This window comes from Hylobates moloch, unplaced genomic scaffold (assembly GCF_009828535.3).
Source record: "Hylobates moloch isolate HMO894 unplaced genomic scaffold, HMol_V3 SCAFFOLD_3, whole genome shotgun sequence".
In the NCBI taxonomy this organism is placed as follows: domain Eukaryota; kingdom Metazoa; phylum Chordata; class Mammalia; order Primates; family Hylobatidae; genus Hylobates; species Hylobates moloch.
The window spans coordinates 95304493-95326503 of record NW_026652278.1 but is presented as its reverse complement, the minus strand read 5'-3'; the positions used below and the strand labels follow the sequence as shown (position 1 = coordinate 95326503).

General features: G+C 46.3%; 1 protein-coding gene, 1 long non-coding RNA gene and 2 pseudogenes across 6 annotated transcripts in view; 2 read left to right on the top strand and 2 right to left on the bottom strand.

The window, feature by feature from the left end:
* Positions 1-2398: 2398 nt before the first annotated feature.
* LOC116480967 (golgin subfamily A member 2-like) lies at positions 2399-14236 on the bottom strand (annotated as a pseudogene).
* On the bottom strand, positions 7226-9414 carry LOC131380674 (uncharacterized). The gene is made up of 3 exons (XR_009212864.1): positions 9198-9414; positions 7655-7741; positions 7226-7246 (listed from the first exon to the last, which is right to left on the bottom strand). It is a non-coding gene; the product is annotated as an uncharacterized LOC131380674 (long non-coding RNA).
* The window catches only part of MAP3K8 (mitogen-activated protein kinase kinase kinase 8), a 68992-nt gene continuing 60542 nt past the window's right edge, over positions 13562-22011 (top strand). For 3 of the 5 annotated variants that reach the window (XM_058436578.1, XM_058436575.1, XM_058436574.1), the window contains exon 1: positions 20357-20442. The gene's annotated coding sequence lies outside the window, so the exon portion shown is untranslated. Of the gene's footprint in view, positions 13680-17308; positions 17480-20356; positions 20443-22011 lie in introns of those variants that run through there. The other 2 variants (XM_058436576.1, XM_058436579.1) reach the window with 2 other exon arrangements.
* Positions 19735-20601, top strand: LOC116479607 (MKI67 FHA domain-interacting nucleolar phosphoprotein-like; annotated as a pseudogene).

Below are 22011 nucleotides of genomic sequence, written 5' to 3'. Positions count from 1 at the left end.
GTATGTGATTTAATCCATGGGTACCTGATGAACACATTATTGTCAGATTGGTTACAGATGCCAAATGCTATCTGAGGGTCATTCTTAGTCATTTATAGTTATCAGGGTAAAAGTGAAGTGATTTGAACTATAAAAATACCTTTGAAATAATTTATCAATGTATTAGATAAACCTAGTTTCAGAATTATAAAGAAAAAATGTTAGACCAAATAATGTGGCTAATTAACAGTGGTACAATTTCCAGCCCGAGGGTTTAAAATGGACTTAAATTAACTGTCTTTAAACTGAACTCAAAGAATGCAAAAGCGGCAAGGTCAGAAAATAAAAGGCAAGAACAGGACTTTAAGTCCGCTACTAATCACACCACCGTTAATTAGCCACATTAGCGGCCGGGCGCAGTGGCTCACGCTTGTAATCCCAGCACTTTGGGAGGCTGAGGTGGGCGGATCACGAGGTCAGGAGATCGAGACCATGGTGAAACCCCGTCTCTACTAAAAATACAAAAAAATTAGCCGGGCGTAGTGGCGGGCGCCTGTAGTCCCAGCTACTTGGAGAGGCTGAGGCAGGAGAATGGCGTGAACCCGGGAGGAGGAGCTTGCAGTGAGCCGAGATCGCGCCACTGCACTCCAGCCTGGGCGACAGAGCAAGACTTCGTCTCAAAAAAAAAATATTGGTCTAAATTTTTTTATAAATTGACAGGGTTTACTAAACATTGATATATTCATATATTGGAAATCATTGAATCAAAGACCCAATGCAGGCAAATCTGTAATTCCATCTCTAAAATCATATTATTGCTCTCCTATTAATGTCATATGTATAAAAGTATCATGAGGATGCCAAATGCTAAAAATGGAGATGGTCTAGTAACTAGAAATCTCCACCCCAGGGAGCACACATATATATCTCCCTCCATCGAATAATGTGACGTATTTTGGAACACAGACATTAGAACTTCATAAAGTTTAACTGTTGATTCTTTCCCAAGCATCATAAAGTCACACATTTAGACAATGTATGACTGAAATAATTCATTCATAATGTATAGACACATTAACATAAATATTGCACAAAATATGCCTGTAACTGAAACTGAGAGGTATGAAAACATATTTCACTCTTCGTAAAGAACTTTATGAGAAAATGTAACTGTGATTGTATAGACGCCTTTCTTGATAATACTGAGACATTCGCAAATAGTAGACTGCACTGCAGTTTGTAAACATTTTAAGTTGCATAAACTTCTCCTTGATTTTCAAATATAGTATAATACTGTCTACCAAAACTCTTTTTTGTTTCAACCAAGTACTCTCACGTATATTAGTTTATAATAATGTTTGTTATTATTTTTTAAAGTGTTTTCCATTCAAGGAAAAGAAGTAAATTCCTATGTCAGAGTAACCAATATGGTTGAAGAATAGGTATTAGCCAGAGAGGTCTAGATGGTAAAATCAATCTTCTAGCCTCAAAGAAGCTCCATGAACAGAAAGGAATGCCAGGTGTCACACAGCTTTCCTTCACTCTAATTCATTCTTGACTAGAGCCTGTATTCCTTTCTGGGACATTTAAACTCTTAAAGGATTTCTTATGATCTTTACTAAATACCTTAACAAGAATGCCAACCAGTGCCCTTTTGTGTACTGGGACATGTAGTCATGTGATTAAAACAGGAAACATGAATTCTGACTTTAAAATGTGTTATAGATATAAATGTTCTAAGCTAGGAAAGGTTTTCCACAGCCACAGTCAATGATGGGAGCCTTTCGTGTCTCAGAAATAAACCCTTTTTAGGTAATCAAAAAAGGGTACAATGGCCACAACTCATGATGCAGTATCTTCATGAGCCCAGAGCACATACAAATCCTATGGGAACTACCATAGTACAGTGCTCATTCTTGGCACAGGAACAAATGAAACATACTCTATTCTGCACACACCTGCCAGAGCAGGAGATTTTCCTCTTCTGTGAGATTTTAAAAGCTCCCCAAAATGTTATTACTCCCATCCCCAATACACAGAAAATAAGGGTAGGGCTGTTTCCAGTCTTGGCCTTTAAACAACTCTAAATGCCAGTACTCATAGTGGCATATTACAAAGTAATAAACAGTGCGCACTTGAGGGCGAACCACGTATTGAGCTAATGAGCTCACCGTGATTAGAATTCGATCAAACATAATAGCAGAACATAAGCAAATTTTATCTGAATTCTGTAATGAATATACATGCTGCAAGAACATTAAAAAAGCATGGCGGCCTACTCCAAACCAGAAAGAATAGTTTTGTGCAAATAGTGAGTCTTTGTGTGTTTGAATTCCCACCACGTAAGCGCGAACTCAATATGCATTCTAATGACCTACAATTATGAAATTAAAAAAGAAAAATGCTAAGGGATGCCAGAGTGAACATCAGGGAAAGATCCATTCTCCTTTAACTTTTTACAAATAAATGCAAACTATAAATTAGAAACACAAATAATCATGAGTGACTCTAACATTCAAATGAAGTAAACGAATTGTGTAGATTAACCCTGTAACTTTTTTTTCTTCTTTTTTAATTTCTTGACCAGCTCTTAGATGATGGTGATGTTTAGCTCCCTGTTCTTGGCAGCCTGGTAAAAGAATGGCATGCAGGGGCTGCTGCCGAAGCCTGGGTATTCCTGGGGGTCCTGCATCTCGGGAAGCAGCTGCATGAGCTGCTGTGCAGTGGCGTTTTCATGGGGACAGCCCCCCGGCCTCTCCTGGTGCAGGCTCCAGGCTGTCGGCTCACCTCACAAAAATCTTTGGAGAGAGGGCGGTGGGGATCTGAGCACAGTTCAAGCCTCCCCTGCTCCTGCCTGCCCATCCCACCTGAGGGCTCTACTCACCACCCTGCTTGTCAGCAGCCCCAAGCTCCTGAGGGGCTGGGGCCCTTGGAGCAGGATCATGAGCAGGGTTCTGGGCAGCGGCCAGGAATTTGCCATGCCCCTCGTTGTGATCGCCTGCAAGCCGCAACACCAGCTCCTGCAGCTCCAGCAGTTTCACCTGAAGGGAGGGGTGCTCAGCTGCCACGCTGGTGCCAGTGCCCCCGCCCACGCTCACGCCCACCCCCCACCCCCGCAGAGATGCTGCACACCCTACCTTCATCTCCTCTTTGTCCTGGGCCAGCCTGATGATGTCCTCCTCCTGGCGCCGCGTCTTTGGCACTGCGTCTTTGGCGCTGCCCTCTGGCTCTCATACGTTGTGATGTACTTTCCTGCGGGAGGACAGGGCTCAGATGCTGGGGCCCCTCTGAAAGCCCTGCAGCTCCCCCTGCCTTCCCTGGCCTCTCACTCACCGACGGTGTCTGTCTCTCCTGAGAAGTGGATGGATCGAAGCTCTAGTTTCTCCTCCCGGTCCTTCAGGTCCACCTTCTCCTTCAGGAGGTCCATAAAGCTGCTCTGGACCCAAAATAATGGGGTCACATCTTGAGAGCAACCTGCCCTGCCCTGCTCTGCCCCCAACCTTCTCGGCCCATGCCAGGACTCACTCACCTGCAACTTCTCCATGGGCCCCTGCAGGGCCCGATGGGTCTACCCACACACAGACTCACCCCCAGTCCCTGGGGCTGGTTCCACTGCCTCTGGCTCCTTCTGGGCCAAGGCCACCCGGGTGAGTCAGACGCTGGCACCACACCCTTTGCTCCTTCAGCTGCCCACATAGCCATGCCTGCTCCTCCTGGGCACTGGCTCTAGCGGAGTTGAAAAATGCCACCTGAAGGCAAGAGGTGAGTATTCCTATAGGGGCATATACAGAACAAATGGGGCAGGGAGGTAGGGCGCAGACCCTTCCCTTGGGTCCTCAGAGAGTGCACCTGTTGGTGAAATGCACAGGTGAAATGATGTCTGATCACTGGCCTCCTGAAAGGGGTGAGGGTCCACAGAAATCAGAAGGCGGGGAAACCAAGAGCATAAGGGGGTCTGGGAGGGACCACAGAGGAAGGTGGCAAAGCGGGGGCAGGGGGAATCAGGCTCGCCATTACCTCCCTGCTCTCCACGTCCTCCGGGATGCTCGGCATGGGCCAAGGTGCCTCCTCTTCCTCGTTGTCCAGATGTTCTCCTCCATCTCCTGTGGGGGGTGGCTAGAGGGGTCCTCAGACAACCCAACAAGGGAGGTACCACAGGCCCACCTCTGCCTTCACCCTCCCTGTGTAACCCTGAGCCAGCCCCTCCCCAGAGGGGAATGAGCTGCTGTTCTTTATTTTTACTTTGAAGAACCAAGATTTTGCTATATTGCCCAGGCACAGTCCCACTACCAGTCGGTGCAGGAGTTCTGACCTGCTCCCTTTCTGACCTGGGCCAGTTCACCCATCCTTAGGCAACCTGGTGGCCCCCCAGCCCCAGGAGGTCACCATATTGATATCAAACTTAGTGCAGACACCCGGTCAGCATAACGACCAGCTGTTCTAAAGGTCTCTTCCATCTCCTCGATCCTATGCTGCTAACAGTCCCCCTTTCCTTCTGGGGCTCTCTCTTCCTCTTCTGAGAGATCTCCTGTACCTTGCCTAGGGAGTGCCATGAGGCTCAACTGGGCCTGTAGCTGCTGGTTCTGCTGGCTGGTACCTTCCAGGCGCTCCTAAGGGGCCAGGAAAGAGAGTGAGAAGGCATGGAGGTTGCCAGGTCATCCCCCTCAAGGCTCCGTCCTCAGCAATTCCCTCCCCTGGGTCTCCTGAAACTTTTGGTGGGCCGTCTCGGCCACCGCTTTGCCACGAGCTTCCTGCTGCTGCAGCTGGTCTATGAGCTGGGTCTGCAGCAGTAACTGCCTGTGCTGCACCTCCTTCTCAGAGGTCAGCTGCTGATAGGCAGTCACGTACTGCTGCAGGTGACCCAGGGACTCGTCTCCCTGCTGCTGCAGACTCTGAGCCTCTTGGCTTTTCAGCTCCACCTGCAGAAGCTGGGCATGAGGGCACGTAGTGGCTGGCTTCCAGATTCTGGGCCCATTAATAGGGTATTGAGGGCACTGTGGGGCTCTGTTGCCCACCCAGGCCCCTGGTCCCTTGCTCCAGGACTAAGTGACTGCCTCCCTTTCCTATAACCCCATGCCTCCTTCCCCAGCCTCAAATCTTACACTCTTCTTCTCACCATTTAAACTGTAGGCCACAGGCTGGTGGAAAAGCAGAGGGAGCCAACCACCATCTGCTAAGTGTGCTATATGACTAATACTTTCCATGTATTATCTCATTTAATCCTCAGCACCTCTGCAAGGAAAATGCTAACTTCCTTTTGAAGTTAAAGGAACAGAGACTTAGAGATGCAAAGTGGTTGAATGGTGACCAGTGGAACTGAGGCTGGAATCTACTTTGAATGTAAGGAGGCTTTTTTGTTTTTGTTTTGTTTTGTTTCGTTTTGAGACAGAGTGTCACTCTGTGGCCCAGACTAGAGTGCAGTGGTGCAATGTCAGCTCACTGCAACCTCCACCTCCCGGGCTCAAGCGATTCTCATGCCTCAACCTCCTATGTAGCTGGGATTACAGGCATGTGCCACCATGCCCGGCTAGTGTGTGTGTGTGTGTGTGTGTGTGTGTGTGTGTGTGTGTGTGTGATATTAGTAGAGATGAGTTTTCGCCATGTTGTCCAGACTGGTCTCAAACTCCAGACCCCAAGTGATTCTCCTGCCTCAGCCTCCCAAAGTGCTGGGATTATAGGCGTGAGTCACCACCCCTGGCATAAGGAACCTCTTATACCACGACTCTTCCCCTGTGATTGGGGGGCTCCATGCCTGTAGCTGGGATGATGATGTCCACACCTGGGAGGAGCCCAGGGCTACCCATCTCTAAAAGTCAGAGAGCAGGAAGCAAGAAACAGTCACAGGACTGCCCTGGAGGGAGCTGGGGTCACCTGCCCCCAGGCTGGAGCTGCTTTTGGCCTCGCACCTCCCCTCCCCAGAGGCTGGTGCTCACTTCCCAGCCCTTCTTGGATGGGCAGAGGCTACGGTCTCCTTCCGCTTGCCCAGCTTCTCCTGCAGCTCCTTTACTTGCGGCTCCAACTGCAGTGCACTCTTATTCTCGTTGTTCTGAACAGAGAGAAGCAATCAGCGGCCACCCACTGCAGCTGGAGACCCCAGAACTTGGTGTCTGCCTCCCATGGCACCAGGAAGGGTGGAGGCAGGTTAGAAAAATCATCCCCTCTCTCCCACAGCCATCAGAGCAGGGCTCTGGCTCACAGGTGCCTTTAGAAGTACCATCTCACTTGGGGGCTACACTGCCCCATTTTACTGGTGGGGAATCAAAGGCCTGGAGGGCAAGGGAGGAGGGCAGGCTCACCAGGCGGGGCAACTCACCAGCTCCTCTAAGCCGCTCTGTGGCCCAGCCAGCTGCTAGTTGAGCTGGTGGTTCTGAGAGAGCGCGCGGTTGATGGTGGCACGGTTCTGCAGGGTCTGCATGCGCGTATCTGCCTGCTCCTCCCAGATCTTGGCCTTCCGCCCCAGCTCCAGCAGCCTGTCTTCCCGCTCCACAACCTCTCCTCCCGCTCCCGCAGCCTCTCCTCCCACTCTCCCAGCCTCTCCTCCCACTCTCCCAGCCTCTCCTGCTCCCGTAGCTTCTCCTCCAGCTCCTGCAGCCTCTCCTGCTCCCACAGCATCTACTGTTCCAGCAGCCTCTCCTCCTGCTCCCAGTTCAGGTGATTCAAGCCTTGATTGTTTTGGACCTGAGCTTGGAGCTGTCCTGCCAAACTCTCCATCTCCTACCTCAGGGGCTCGGCCTCAGCTTGTAGCTGCTGTTCCACCTCAGAGGACCCTGCTGGGGGCTCCGGGGGCAGGGGTTCAGCTGAGAAAGGAAGCAGACAACAAGGGCCTCTGGGTTAACGAAACAAAACAACAAATAAAAGCCCTTCTCTTGGTGCACAGCTCCTCTCAGGCTCCCCAAACTTGGCCTCACTGCTAAGGATTCCTCTCTGTCAGATGGTAGCCAATCTTCCAAGCCACTTTCAGATAGAGAGCACTGTGGATGGCTGACAATGAGCACTCCTCCCTCTTTGTTGATGGGGACACTGAGGTTCATGGAGATTACAAGACTTGCCGTCTCCTGGCACAGACCTCTTTCCCTCTGCCTCAAGGCCCTTCCATCTACCCACCTCCCTGGGGCATTCTAAGCCACCCCCACAGTCCTCTGATGCCAGTCCTGCTCCCAGGCCATGGCAGCCCCATCTTACCCATCTAGTTTTTGAGTTCAGCCAAGCTCCTCTCCAGCTCCTGTAGCCAATGCGTGTCATGCTTCTTCTCCTTCCATGTGTGAACCTGCCCAAAGCACGGGGTTTCAAAAGGGCCCTGGAGAGAGGGGCTGGTGGCTGGACAGGCTACCATCTCCCTCTCTGCCTCCACCTCCACAAAGCCTAGACCCATGACCACCTCTGGCTGTACTATTCCCATTTTACAGATGCCTAGAAAGATCCAGTGACCTATCTAAGGTGGGGGGCTTAAGGGTCAGGTCTCACCTCCTCTGACATTTTCCACACCCTCTGCTGCCACCGGGCCCTCTCTCCTTTTAGATTTTGAGCATATTCATCTCGCTCTAGCTGGTCTTAACTGATTCCATCGTCTGCAAGAATGGGCACAGAAGTTAGGAAGGGCTGTCACTGGTCCTCACCTGCTCCTGGCCACCTGGGGTCCTCTTCCTTCCACATCCCTCCCTCTACAAAGCCTCACTTGTGTCACATGTGCTTCCAGCTGTGTCCGAGCCTTTATGGACTGCTGTAACTGCCACTCAAGGACTGCTTCACAGCGGCTGGAGGACTGGATGGTAAAGAGTGAGAAGTTTCGATCTGGGGAGCCCAGGCTGTTCCACACAGTGCCCCTTAAAAGGGCTAGGACTAGGCTCAATATACAATTCGGTCAGTAAAGTTCAAGGCATTTCTAAGCCTGTGGTCTGGTTTTTAAAAGAACTCAGTAAAGTTGGAAGGGACAGGGAAAAAGATCGAATTTACAGCTGGCTATCAGAGGCCCAGAGAGATCAGATAATATTGCTATTGTTATTAGTTATTCCTACCACTGTTTGAACCTTTATCGAGTGCTTCACCAGGTACCATGCTAACGATCCCATTGAATCCTCATAACCATCATATGAGACAGTTACTATGATTACCTCTATTATTAGTATTAGAGTTAGTATTAGAGTATTAGAGTTTCTATTATTAGCATTAGAGGTTAAGTGCTTGCCTAAGATCACTTAGACAGAGCTGGGATTTGAATACTCAGGTCTATCCTATTCTCTAAGCCCATTTTTCTTGCTGGGGGTGGGGGCACAGATAGGAAGGGGGAAATTAATCTTTTATTCACTTTTTGAAAAGATGATACATTTACATAGTCCAAAACTCAGAAGGTACAGATGGGAAGTATCTCCCAGCCACCCTGTTGCTCTCTGCTGAATTTTTTACAAATCCTTGCAGACATGTTTTATGTATATTATCATAGTACGTACATACACACACACACACACACACGCACACACACACACGTTCCCCCTCTCTACACAAATGGTAACATACTAAAGGTACTCTTCTATACCTTCACAGTACAAGTACGCAATCCCCCACCTAGGACTTGGTCAAGGCCACAGCCACGTAATGGCAGGGTGGCACTTGGCCTCCAAACTCTGCATCCAGTGCTCACTCCCCACAGTTCCCCCCAACTAACCCACAGCAGCTGACTCAGCCCCAGGCTGCCTCTAACAACCACACACAAAAGCAGCAAGAAATGGCCATGCTGCCTTCTGGGCAGGACATTCCACCCTGCAGCAAAGAGGGCAGCAACACAAGAGCCATGCTGCATGCTCCATGCTCTGGGGTCCCTCCAGGTGAGGCCTGGGCACCCCAGCTCCCCATTTACCCTTGGCACCAGAGGCCCCCAGACCCTTTCTTCAGGGCTCCAAAGGGAAACTGAAGCCAGGATTGGCAGCATGGAATCAGGGGACCCCACTGGACTCTTAGTAATGACTCAGTGTTTTCATTGAGTTGACTGATTGTTGTGGAGCTTGAGTCCAGGGCTACTGCTAGTTCTTGGTACTGGCTCTGAGGCACATGCAGAGAGGAGGAATTGGAGGAGGATTATGGGGAGAGGTAGAAAGAACAATCATTAGGGCTGGGGTGTGTGTGAGCTGTCTCAGCTGGCAGAGGGGCACCCAGCCCCCACTGTGGGAGGAGGTTGGGGGCTGGCCTACAGGGTCACTGCACCTTGGCCCAGGGCCTCTTACCTCCGGATCCTTCAGGGTAGCAGATGATGCAGGGGTAATAAAAATAAGAAATTCAAATAAACAAAAACTTACATGGGAAAAAGTTATGGCTATAGAAAAAGTATAAAAACAGCAAGGGGCTGGGCACAGTGGCTCATGCATGTAATCCCAGCACTTTGGGAGGCTGAGGCAGGTGAATCACTTGAGGCCAGGAGTTTGAGACCAGCCTGGGCAACATGGCGAAACCTCATCTCCACTAAAAATACAAAAAAATTAGCCAGGCATGATGGTGCATGTCTGTAATTTGAACTACTGGGGAGGCTGAGGCACAAGCATCACTTAAACCTGGGAGGCAGAGGCTGCAGGGAGCCAAAATCGCACCACTGCACTCCAGGAGAGAGAGCGAGACTCTATTTCAAAAACAAAAACGAAACCAAAAACAAAATAGCAAGAAGGAAATATGGGGATCTGGGCCTTTGTTTCCAGAACAGAAAGACCTGGGCTGGGCACGGCTGCAGGATTCCCGTAGGCCTGTGCTCCCCACCGTATCATTCAGTGTCTCTTCTGAGCCAGCACGGTGAGTCACAGCACCTGGACAGACCTGACCGACTGGGGGTAACAGGTGTGATGACTGAACAACTCTCTAACAGCAGCCAAGGGAGCTCTGTCAGTCCCCCTCCCCATGCCCATCTCCAGCATGATCTGCCTCCATTCGTGCCTTGCTCCTTTGGCTTGGCAGAAATCTCCCAGGCAAGTTGGATACGGAGGAAATGCCAAATCACAGCCAGAGGAGGTCGTCTCCAAGCCCATGTGTCCCTATGCCCTGCCTCCCACCAGGCTCTTTGTGCTCCTGAAAGGTGCTCTATGAGTTCACAATGATGGCCATGACCTCACCGCTCCCCCTGCCTCCCCCACTCCCCATACGGATGAATGTTACCCACCTTTAATCTTCCAGCCAACCTCAAATGTCACCTCCTCCACCCTTGAGTCCATTCAGAACCAACCTCCCACTGAGCTGAGCATTTGGAATGTTCCAAGCTTCTTTCTTGCCTCCTTCAGAGGAGTCTGCCTCCCTCAGTCTGCACTCTACCTTGTTCAGCTATTCTCTCCACTGTTTATTTAGCAAAGTGCCTTTGTTGTCAAAAGCCCAATAAATATGCTAAGTGTCCATTTAATTTTCAAGAGATTAGGGTCTTAGTCACTCATCTGTTTGGTTAACCTCACATCATTTACAGTTAGTTCTCTGAAAAAATAGCTTCAACCCTTCCAGCTATAATGTGAACTCATTTTATCTTAACCCTATGTTCCCTACTCTTAAACCAAAGTGAATTAATCCAAAATAAGCACAAACTTTTATATGGTCTGTAGATCTTTGCCTTTAGGGCAAAACCTAAAGGTCGGTTTTGTTTTTGTTTTTTGTTGTTTTTTTTTTCATCTCTCTTAGTCTGAGAGTACCACACTGGGCATTCAAAAGCCCAACTCCCAGGCCGGGCACAATGGCTCATGCCTGTAATCCCAGCACTTTCGGAGGTGGGGGCAGGTGGCTCACTTGAAGTCAAGAGTTCAAGACCAGCCTGGCCAACATGGAGAAACCCTGTCTCTACTAAAAATAGAAAGATTAGTCGGGCGTGGTGGCAGATGCCTGTAATCCCAGCTACTCAGGAGGCTAAGGCAAGAGAATCACTTGAATCCGGGAGGCAGAGGTTGAAGTAAGCTGAGATCACACCATGGCACTCCAGTCTGGGTGACAGAGTGAGACCCTGTCTCAACAACGACAACAACAAAAAGCCCCAGATCCCACATGCCTGCTCCATACATTATTCCCAAATTACTTTTAAACTTTAAGGTATGTCTCACCTTCTCCAAGATGATAAAAGATGCAGGGAAGGAAAAAACTCAATTAATCAAGCAGGTGAAGAAGCAGACATAAACAGGCTAAAGGTTAATGGCAGCAACATAAAATAAGCCAAAGTATCCCCCAAACCAGAGAAGCCTCAGGGGCATGCACAGCTGGAGACAGCAAGGCAGAGAGGGGTCTCAGCACTGCTTCACCTTCCATTTGTCCAATGGGAGAGCACTCCCCCTTTGGAATGGTTAATTTTGGACACCAGCACCTTCAGAGTGTCCTGAATCTACAGGAGGCAAAAAGAGAAAAACAAGGGCAGGGGGAGAAAGACAGAAGTGGTTTAGAAAGAAGCAAGAAAGTCAGGGAAGAAGGAAAATGTGGGTTCAGGGAAGCGAAATGCTGAAGAGCAGAGATCAAAACCATGGCCTGTGCCATTCTTCCAAATGGCCACCTGCTGCCTTGCCAGGGGCAGGAACAAATACATAGAAGAGTCTCCTGAGCAATGCAGCTCTTAATCCACTCACTGGACCCCTCCCTCAGGCCCAGGACATGGGCGATGAATCTAGTAGAGCTCCAGACCACCACCTCCATTTAAAAAAACCAGACTTCTGAGTAAGGGTTCACTTGAGCAAAGGGGGCTCCAGCAAAAACACAAGTTTTAAAGACACTGATCTTATCCGGTATCATCTTACAGAGGAGAAAACTGAGGCCCAGGAGAAGAAGTGATTTTTCTGTGGTCACCCAGCAATCTTGTGGCAAGTTAGATCTTCTCCTAATTGTAGTGCCTGGGGCCCTTTCAGTGACTCCTAAAGGGACAGCTTGATGACAAGTGGCTGTTCTCATTGGCCTGGCTTCCCCTTGAGACTGGGAATGAGGAAAATCAAACAACAACAACCATTTCCTGGCTGTCCTGGGTGTTTACAGCAGGCCACGTACTAGGGATTAACATAAAAACAACAGCAATTACAAATCTCATTTAAGCTTCACAAATGGAAGGCAAGCAGCAACACCACTTCTATTTTACAGATGTGAAAAGAGAGGCCCAAAGAGCTCAAGCAACTTGCCCTAAATCATATCCCTAGCAGATGGAGAGGCAGGATTCAAACCCAGCATTCTTAACCAGGACCTGGCAGTTCTTCCACAGTCTTAACAATTACCTTCTACTGCCCCTTGGGCCTCCTATCCCCAGGAGCCTGGCCAGCCAAGACTCACATCCCCAGGTGAGTGGCAACCACCAGAAGTGGTTGTCTCAGAGCTACTGTGATTTTTTTCGTTTTCCTCGTCACTCCTGCTGGAACACCAGGGCTGTTCCTCTGCTGATATTCTTTTAACTGTGGGAAGGAAGAGCAGTAATATTCATGAGAACTACAAGCTCCTACAGTCACATCCTCCTTTACAGTTTTACAAAATAATCTTATACACCATCTGATTTAATGTCACCAACAACTGTACAAGGTGTTGTCACAATCACTTAGTGACTAAGAGGGACTGATATCATGGCTTAAAAAAAAAAAAAAAGGCAATACTGGAACTTAAACTCAGTCTTCTGACTCCAAGCTCTGGGGTTTTGCCATGAACCAGCAGCTTGCAGGGACCAAAACCAGAGGCAGAGGCAGAAAAGTAAACATTATGTAGGCAGGAACTGTACACTGTGTGGTTTAGAGTCGTATATCCTCACATGTCTGTTGGTGTTAAGAAGTGCACCAGTACCTCTCAAACTTTTATATCAATGTCTCCTCATGGCGGGAGGCAGCCTTTCTGTTAAATCTGGGAATGTATCAGAAAGAGAACAACCCAAGCCTCATTTCAGAGAGGTCTGGTATACTCTTAGAAACCTATGTGACTGTCACCCCTAAGTACATTAAAGTGTTTTTCTCTCTCAAGAGAATCAAGGGAAACTGATGCTTCAGAAAGATGTCCCACATTTATCCTGTGGCACTCAAAGTATCCCAGGTTGAGATGATATGAGGAAGATTCAAGCTGTCACGTTCAGTTTCTCAAGATCTGTTCCACAGAAGATGAGCTGATCTCACTCCAGAGACCACTGACTGAAGGGCAGTCTGGTCCTAGAACCATGGAGAATTAGAATATGAGGTGGAAAACTCAGGAAAAAATGTTAAAATCTCTCTGGAGAGTAGAAGCCTGGGAGAAAACCAAACAAAACCCGTTCTCCCATTGCCACCCAGAGATACTGTTAATGTTTTGAGCTCATGGGGGAAGTGTAGCCTTTTCACACTGTCAATGTCTATGCTAAGGGAGTAAGGCAGCCTGATAACTCTTGCTCCCAGGTCCATAGTCACTATTCCCCTTCCGGCTGGAAATTTGTGCTGCAACCAGAGGAACCAGAAATGGGGTGAGAATGCTTAGGGGACAGGGTCATAAGATCAAAGGCTGGTCTTGGAGCAGTAATGACAGTTCCTAGGGGGATTGTGACATCACTACATTCCACTCCTCCTGGGGAGGGGGAGATCACATCAGCATGATGCATGAGTCACTGCTCCATGATGGGGGAGAGGGATGCAGGGCTGGAACCCAGGTCCTTGGAGACACCAGCCCAAAGAGCCCAGGGAGGTCGGGCTTGGGACAGCAGAAGAAGAGGCAGAGTCCGCAGCAGGGAGCCCTAGGAGTCACCAGCCGAAAGTCACCCAGAGTGACTGGTGAGGGCAGGGGCTTGGGCTGGGGGGCCCAGGTCCTTGGAGATGTGAGCCCAAAGAACCCAGGGAGGTAGGGCTTGGGGCAGCAGCAGGTGAGGGCTGAGTATGGACCAGGGAGCCCCAGGAGTCACCTACCCAAAGTCACCCTGGGGTGACTGGTGAGGGCAGGGGTTGGGCTGATTACTGAAGGGGCAGGGTTGACTGACAAGACTTTGGTTGAGGGACCCCAGAGATGCTGGGGTTGGGGGCCCCAGCCTGGTGTGCCTCAGGAGTGGTATGGACTCTGGTAATGGTCTTGCCATTGGAGGGGATCTGTGGCTGGGTTGGGGGGCCATGACCTGATTTATTTTACCTTTTTCTTGGCCATGGCCAATTTACTGTTGAGTTTCTTCTGACATCGCGGGGTGGGGAGGGAGGCAGTGTTGGGGCCACATCAGTGAAATCCCAGCAATGACTGCAAAATACCTCCAGTCACATAGAGGCAGCTGTGTGACTGAGCCAGAGGAGGTGTAACCAGGGTCCCACTGGAACTCAGAATACGGGCATGGCCTTAATGATCCAAGCCCATTGGTCGATGAGAAAGATGAATGTGAAAGGAGGTGTGGCCAGGCAGCAGCATGTCCAGAGGGACCTGTGGTGTCACAAGGAAAGCTGTCCATGCAACCGCTGTCCCCGCCCACTTTGGGAGAGGAGAGGGGCTGCCCACTCCAGGAGAGGGGAGGGGTCAGCTTTTACTTTAAAAGCTTTAAAACTTTAAAAAAGAAAGTTTAAAAAAATGTGTGTATACTATATATATATATATGTGTGTCTGCATGTGTGTATCTACGTGTTCCTCCAGAGCTATCTTCATTATCCAGCTTCTATGCAAGGTCTATGAGTTTGGCCTATATTTTTCATCTTCAAATGGAGTACAAGAATTACCAGTATTACCTCAAATGAGATACGAATCCTATAAAAATGGAAAATCCATAGCATGCTTGATGATTAATAAAGCAGACTATATTATTCAACATTCCAATAAGATAAAATAATCACAGTGATTTCCCTTTTTTAGAAAAATGTTTCTCTTATTCTCCTACATTATTGTTAAGATATTTTTTAAACAAGAAACATGTCTAATATCTTTAAAAACACTAAGCTTTTGGGCCTGTTGTGGTGGCTCATGCCTGTAATCCCAGCACTTTGAGAGTCTGAGGGGGGTGATCACCCTAGGTCAGGAGTTCAAGACCAACCTGGCCAACATAGTGAAACCCCATCTTTATTAAATATACAAAAACTATCCAGGCATGATAGTGGGTGCCTGTAATCCTAGCCACTCACAAGGCTGAGGCAGGAGAATTACTTGAGCCCGGGAGGCAGAGGTTGCAGTGAGCCAAGATCATGCCACTGTACTCCAGCCTGGGTGACAGAGCAAGACTCCACCTCAAAAAATAAAATAAAATAAAAAAAAAAGCTTTCAATTTAATAAGCATTCAATGCTCTTTACCAGTTTAAAACAAATACAACGCCCATTTTTCTAGAATCACCTGGCCTCTCTAAGCCTTGCAAATGATACCGAATTTCTCACTCAATATTTGGCTATGTTTTGGAATCATGAAAACCAAGAATTGTGTTATGTCACTGTGCATTGCTTGTTACCTGAATTCCATAGTAGTCTGGGATCAAGGGTTGAATCTTTCATGATTTGCTCCATAATCTGTGTGCTTTTTATCCCAGACCAAACTAGGCTTTTTTCTAGAGTTCTACAATTTACAGTTAGTAGACAAGAGTGGTTCTCAGAGATGCAGTCTCTGGACTAGCAGCACCAGCAGCACCTGAGAACTTTTTATAAGCACAAATTCTCAGGCCTCACCCTGGACCTGATGAATCAAAAACTCCAGAGTAGGGCTCAGCAATCTGTGCTGCAGTAATCCCTCCAGGTGTTCAAGAACCTCTGGCATACAGCAGGTAGAAAAATGTGTTTCCTTCTGTAGGTCCAAAGACAGGGATACTATATGTTCTGTCTTGATATGAAACAATGACATGCAATTGAAAGACATAAATCTCCTTCCTACTCCCATCCTCCATCCAATGTGTTTTAATTTTATGAGTTAAATAAGAAAACAAGTGGCAATCAGAGATTTCATCTAAAAAGTACATTTACAAGTATCAGCTCTCATCCAGCCTGATCTCATACAATACCATTTACATCCTCTTACATCTCAAGTTTTAAAAAAAAGTCTTCACAATGTAAGTCTCAGGCACACTAGGAGTTCTATAATAAAACACCAAGGCTGGGCACAGTGGCTCACACCTGTAATCCCAGCGCTTTGAGAGGCCGAGGCAGGTGGATCACCTGAGGTCAGGAGTTCGAGGCCAGCCTGACCAACATGGAGAAACCCCGTCTCCACTAAAAATACAAAATTAACTGGGTATGGTGGCACATGCCTGTAATCCCAGCTACTTGGGAGGCTGAGGCAGGAGAATCACTTGAACCTGGGAAACAGAGGTTTGGTGAGCCGAGATCACGCCATTGCACTCCAACCTGGGAAACGAGCAAAACTCCATCTCAAAAAATAAAATAAAATAAAAATAAAATACCAATAGATCAGAATGTCCAAACTTACTAGAGAAGAAAAGTGGAATCATTGGCTATATTTTCAAATTGCATTCAACAGGAAATGTAAATTTTGAATTATTTTCATCTTCATACTTCCAAGTTAATAGAATTAAGCCAGAATAGTCCATTCTTTCAAAGCCTCTAGCCAGGCAAAGTTTTACTGTATCACTTCTTCCTTTCAATGGATATAAAGCAGAGTGCTGGTAGGCACATTTTTGTATGCCTGCAAAGATGCAGAACTAAACAGTTCCATCTGTTCAATATTAAAACAAAAGTCCTGTAAACCTCGGATAGTGAGTGTAATACTTTAGTACTAGCACCAAAGCCTCAAATATGAAAAGATACCAAGAACACCACTAGCAAACAGAAGTGAGCTCTCAGCTGGGAGCAGTAGTTCATGCCTGTAATCCCAGCACTTTGCCAAGCCAAGGTGGGAGGATTACTTGAAGTCAGGAGTTCAAGACCAGCCTGGGCAGCATAGCGAATTCACATCTCTACAAAAAATTTAAAAAATTAGCTGGGCATGGTGGCACACACCTATAGTCACAGCTACTTGGGAGGCTGAAGTAGGAAAATTGCTTGAGCTCAGGAGTTCGAGGCTGCGGTAGCTATGATCATGCCACTGCACTCCAGGCTGGGTGACAGAGTGAGACCTAGATAATTACAGTCTGCCTTGCTCCTGTTTACATTAAAATCACTAAGTTAAAATGCTTTCTGTCACCAGGATAAAAATTAAGTGAAATGTGACTTTGGAGTTTGGCCAGAAAATAGGCAATGGAGAAACAGACACTTCCCACAAGAATAAAAATGGCCAATAAGCATATAAAAAAAGTTCGAAGGCACTAGAAACCAAAGAAATGTAATGAAAACAATGAGATTTTCTGCTTAGAGACCAGCATAGAGGACAAATGGAAGGGGGAAACTGGAGCTCTGTCCCTGTTGGTGGGAGTAGAAACTGAACCAATTTTCCTGCAGGATAATTTGAAAATTTCTATTAAAAACCCTAAAACTGTTTTATGTTATTTTCCTCCAGAAATTCTACTTCTATGAATTCAGTCCAAAAATACTTGCTCGAGTCCATTAAAATGTATACATAGGAAAATTTACCTCTGGGGTGGCAATGATTAACTTAATATACATCCAACTACTAAAAATGATGATGCCAACAATGTATTGACTGCCACAGAAATACACTCAAAACACAGTAAGTGACAAAAGACCATATATTATGATTCTACTTTTTAAAATGTTTATATGCATAAAAAAGTATAGAAAACAACAAACCAGAATGTTTTGAGTGGCAAAATTGAAGATTTTTCTTTATATTTTGTCTTCCAAATTATTACAAAAAGAATGTGATTTTCGTTATAATCAGGGAGAAGTATTATTTTCGTTTATTTATATTTAAATTTCTTTTCTTTTCCTTATTTTTTCTCATGTATGTATCATGTGTAGTCTAGAGAGCGTGAATCCCTGCCTTTTGAGGTAAATCAGCTGATTTCTGTCTCTATAAATTTGCCTTTTTTGAACATTTCAAATCAATGGAATTATACAATACGTGGTCTCGTGTCTGGCTTTTTACTTAGCTAATGTTTTTGAGGTTGTTCTATGACAGATAACATGTTTTGGTAGTTTGTTCCTTTCATTACTCAGTAGAAATCCAGTGATGGATATGTCACATTTTGTCAGCAGAGAGCCTTTTAAACTTGGATTCCAACTTTCCATGATCTAAATGAAAGCCTCCAAACACAGGACTTATAGGGGAAGCTGCTGTGCATGTCAAAATAGCTACTTATCAGAACCAGCTTTGTCATCAGGACCCTGAACTGCTGCAGAAATTTTTATTATTTTGCAACTTCTTTTTTACAAGGAACTTTCGTGCTACTACACATCAGGACTTTTGAAGCATTTGATATATCCATTTAATAAGTATGAGCATGTGTCTGAGTGGACAAGAAAGTGAAACCATCCATGATACATTGCATATTTTTTCCTCCCCCAGACTGGACCAGGGAATCTCTCAACTTTCTAAAGTATCCTGTCTCCATTTACAAAGCTGAACAGTATTAAAGATCCTGCTGCCTTTGTTAGGCAGATTTGGAGGGGAGGCCCAATAGCAAGGGTGGAGAGGAAAAAGAGTGGAGCTTGTGGAACAGGAAGCCCCCTGGGGTCTGTGCTTGGCTCCCAGCTGTTGAGGATGTTGTGGATGGTGAAGTGCTGATGGTGTCCTGAGGCAGCCTAGCACCTCCAGTGGGCCCAGAAGGTCTTGATTTGGACCCTTACCCCTGTTTCACAAATATTTAAAAGCTGTTTTTGCTTTTGTCATTTTCCTAAATGATCATTACTTGGTAGTTATTAATCTTTCTTTGGGAGAGGTACAGGGCTTTAAAACTGAAGAACATAATTTTCATTAAAATATCAAGAATGGAAAAAGGTTACTTTGTAAACAATTTGCTATACAAACCAAATGGCAGCTATTGAGAACCTCAATAAAATGTTAAATGCATGTGCTGCTTTTAGAAGAAATAAAGAAAAAAACGCATTTGCTGGCAGTGGTACCCTTTTGCCTAAGGTTGGGTCACTGTGTCATCATACTGTAGTGGGGGGTATGTGTGGTGTATACGTGTGAAACTTTTCATCTCAGGATGGATCATAATCTTAGTTGCAGTTTTCCTTCCAAATAGGGTTACAAAGTAGTAAAACATGGGCTTGGAAGTGACAGACCTGAGTGAATCAGGACAACTTAAAAAAAAATCCACTAAAAGTAACTTTTAGTAATCCTGAGGTTGGTTTTTGAAACAATAGATACAATTATTTACTCTAAGCATCTGGTTATAATTTTGAATCAGTAATACATACTGTCTCCACCGTTTTTTTAATGGAAACAAAGTTTTCATCCAGAAAACCCCAAAACAGTGACTTTTTTTTTTTTTTTGTAAGACAGGGTGTCACTCTGTCACCCAGGCTGGAGCGGAGTGGTAGATCTCACCTCACTGCAGCCTGGGCCTCCCACCTCAGCCTCCCAAGTAGCTGGGACCACAGGCACCACTGCGCCCGGCTAATTTATTGCATTTTTTGTAGAGATTTTGCCTTGTTGCCCAGGCTGGTCTCAAACTTCTAGGCTGAAGCCGGTCGCTCACTTCAGCCTCCCAAAGTGCTATAACTACAGGCGTGAGCCACTGTGCCCGGCCTGAAAGGACTTTTTAAAACATAAGTTCAAGCATCTCATCTGAACTCTTTTAATTGGAGGTATCTCTTCTCTCATTCTTCTCATCTTTGGTGTTCCCCAGAGCTCACGCCTATAATCCCAGCACTTTGAGAGTCCATGGCAGGCAGATCACTTGAGTCTAGGAGTCCTAGACCAGCCTGGGCAACATGGCGAAACCCTCTTTGTATTAAAAATACAAAAAATTGGGAGTTTCCGGGAGCGCCGCCTGGAATTGCTGGGCCCCTTTTGGCATGGCGGCCTTTTCCGGCTCGGCTGGGCCAATCCTGTCGCTGAACCAGCAGGAAGATGCCGAGTTGCAGAAGGAAGTGGCGCAGTTTCACAAGCACATAACCAAGCGGAAAAAAAACAAGAACAACTCTCTCCTGGAGTAGTCTATGTGGGCCACCTACCTAATCTACTTAACGAAACCCAGATCCTTTCCTATTTCTCCCAGTGTGGCACTGTTACAAGGTTCAGACTGTCCAGAAAGAAAAGGACTGGAAATAGCAAGGGCTATGCATTTGTGGAGTTTGAGTCTGAGGTTGTTGCCAAGATAGTTGCTGAAACAATGAACAACTACCTATTGGTGAAAGACTCTTGGAGTGTCATTTTATGCCACCCGAAAAAGTACAGAAATAACTCTTTTAAAGACTGGAATATTCCATTTAAGCAGCCGTCATATCCATCAGTGAAACGGTATAATCAGAATCGGCACTTACACAAAAGCTACGGATGGAGGAGCGATTTAAAAAAAAGAAAGAAAGATTACTTGGGAAGAAATTAGCTTAAAATGAATTGACTATGATTTTCCTTTTTTGATTTTACAGAAAATGGAAAGTATTTCAAAAACGAATCATCGGATGTCTACAAAAGGCCAGGTTTTACGTAAGAAGAAGAAAAAGGTTTTAGGCACTCCTGACAGTCTTGAAAAGACTGTGGATAGCCAGGGCCCCACACCGGTTTGTACATCAACATTTTTGGAGAGATGAAAATCTGAAGTGGCTGAAATGAATGATGATGATGAAGATGATGAAATAGTTTTCAAACAGCCCATATCCTGTGTAAAAGAAGAAATACAAGAGACTCAAACACCTACACATTCACAGAAAAAAAGATGAAGAAAAAGCAATCTGTGCTTTTCAATGTATTATATGTAATATTTCTTTTGAAAAATATATTTTTATGATAAAAAATACAAAAAAATTAGCTGGGCATGGTGGCTCATGCCTGTAGTCCCACCTACTTGGGAGGCTGAAGTGTGAGGGTCACCTGAGCCCAGGAAGTTGAGGCTGCAGTGAGCCGTGATCGCCGCACTGCGCTCCAGCCAAGTCAAGTTATTACATTTATCTTAACCTGTTCTAGGCTGGCTTATAAGAGATTTGTATTAAGCATACAATAGGCGATCTCACAGACATCTCAGTACAGAACTCAAAATATGACCCACCATGGAAGGACTGGGCTGGGAGGTGATTTTTCTCTCCTGCATGCCTTCACTCTGGACTCCTGCTCCATGCTTGTGCTTTGCTCTGCAGATGGACGTTCAGCACGTGCTCCAGGCTTCTCCAGTCTCTGAGGCTTTGGCCTGCCCTGGCAGTACCCCTGGTCCCAGTGTTACTGGACCTTTCCTTACAGATGCTTCTCTGCAAAAAAAGCTATCGAACACTCTCTGTGTCATTTCCAATTAGCAGGATAGAGAATCTGATCTGTCTAGCAGCGGGGGTGGGAGTTCCCTGGTTGTCCCTGGATTTGTAGTGCTGCCCTTTCCAAAGACTCCAGGAGGGTCCGGATATCCAAAAAGAGGGTGCAGGTGGGAAATCAGTAGTACAGTCTACTTCAGCAAGAAAGTATAAAGTAGAGGCGGTGGCGCACGCCTATAATCCCAGCAGTTTAGGAAACCCAGGTGGGTGGATTACTTGAGCTCAGGAGTTCAAGACCAGACTGGGCAACATGGCAAAACCCCATCTCTACTAAAAATACAAAAAATTAGCTGGGTGTGGTGACACATGCCTGTAGTCCCAGCTACTTAGGAGGCTGAGGTGAGAGGATTGCTTGAGCCCAGGAAGTCAAGGCTGCAGTGAGCCAAGATCACAATGCCACTGCACTCCAGTCTGGGTGACAGAGCGAGACCCTGTCTCAAAAAAAAAAAAAAAAAAGTATAAAGTGGAAGCATCTGTATGCATGATTGAAGTCACGCTTTCCGTATATTTTTTTCCACTTTGCCTTTTTTCTCTCTAAAACACTGTATCTTAAGCTTTTCCCTATGTTGTTAAGTACTCGTAAGCATTATTTTAATGGTTGTATCAGAATCCATTATCTGGACTCTTTATCATTTATCCATCTGCAGTTGCTGGAGATACTGCCCTTTCTGCCACACTCAGTCACCTTGACTGACCTTGCTCTGTGTCCAGTTATCTACTAATACACATATTGGTCATTTAGGAATTAAAGTTAAGAATAAATAGTTATCATAGTTCCTAACACTTCAAAAAGAATGTATTTTCCTAAAAGTAGAATGACTTGGTGATTAA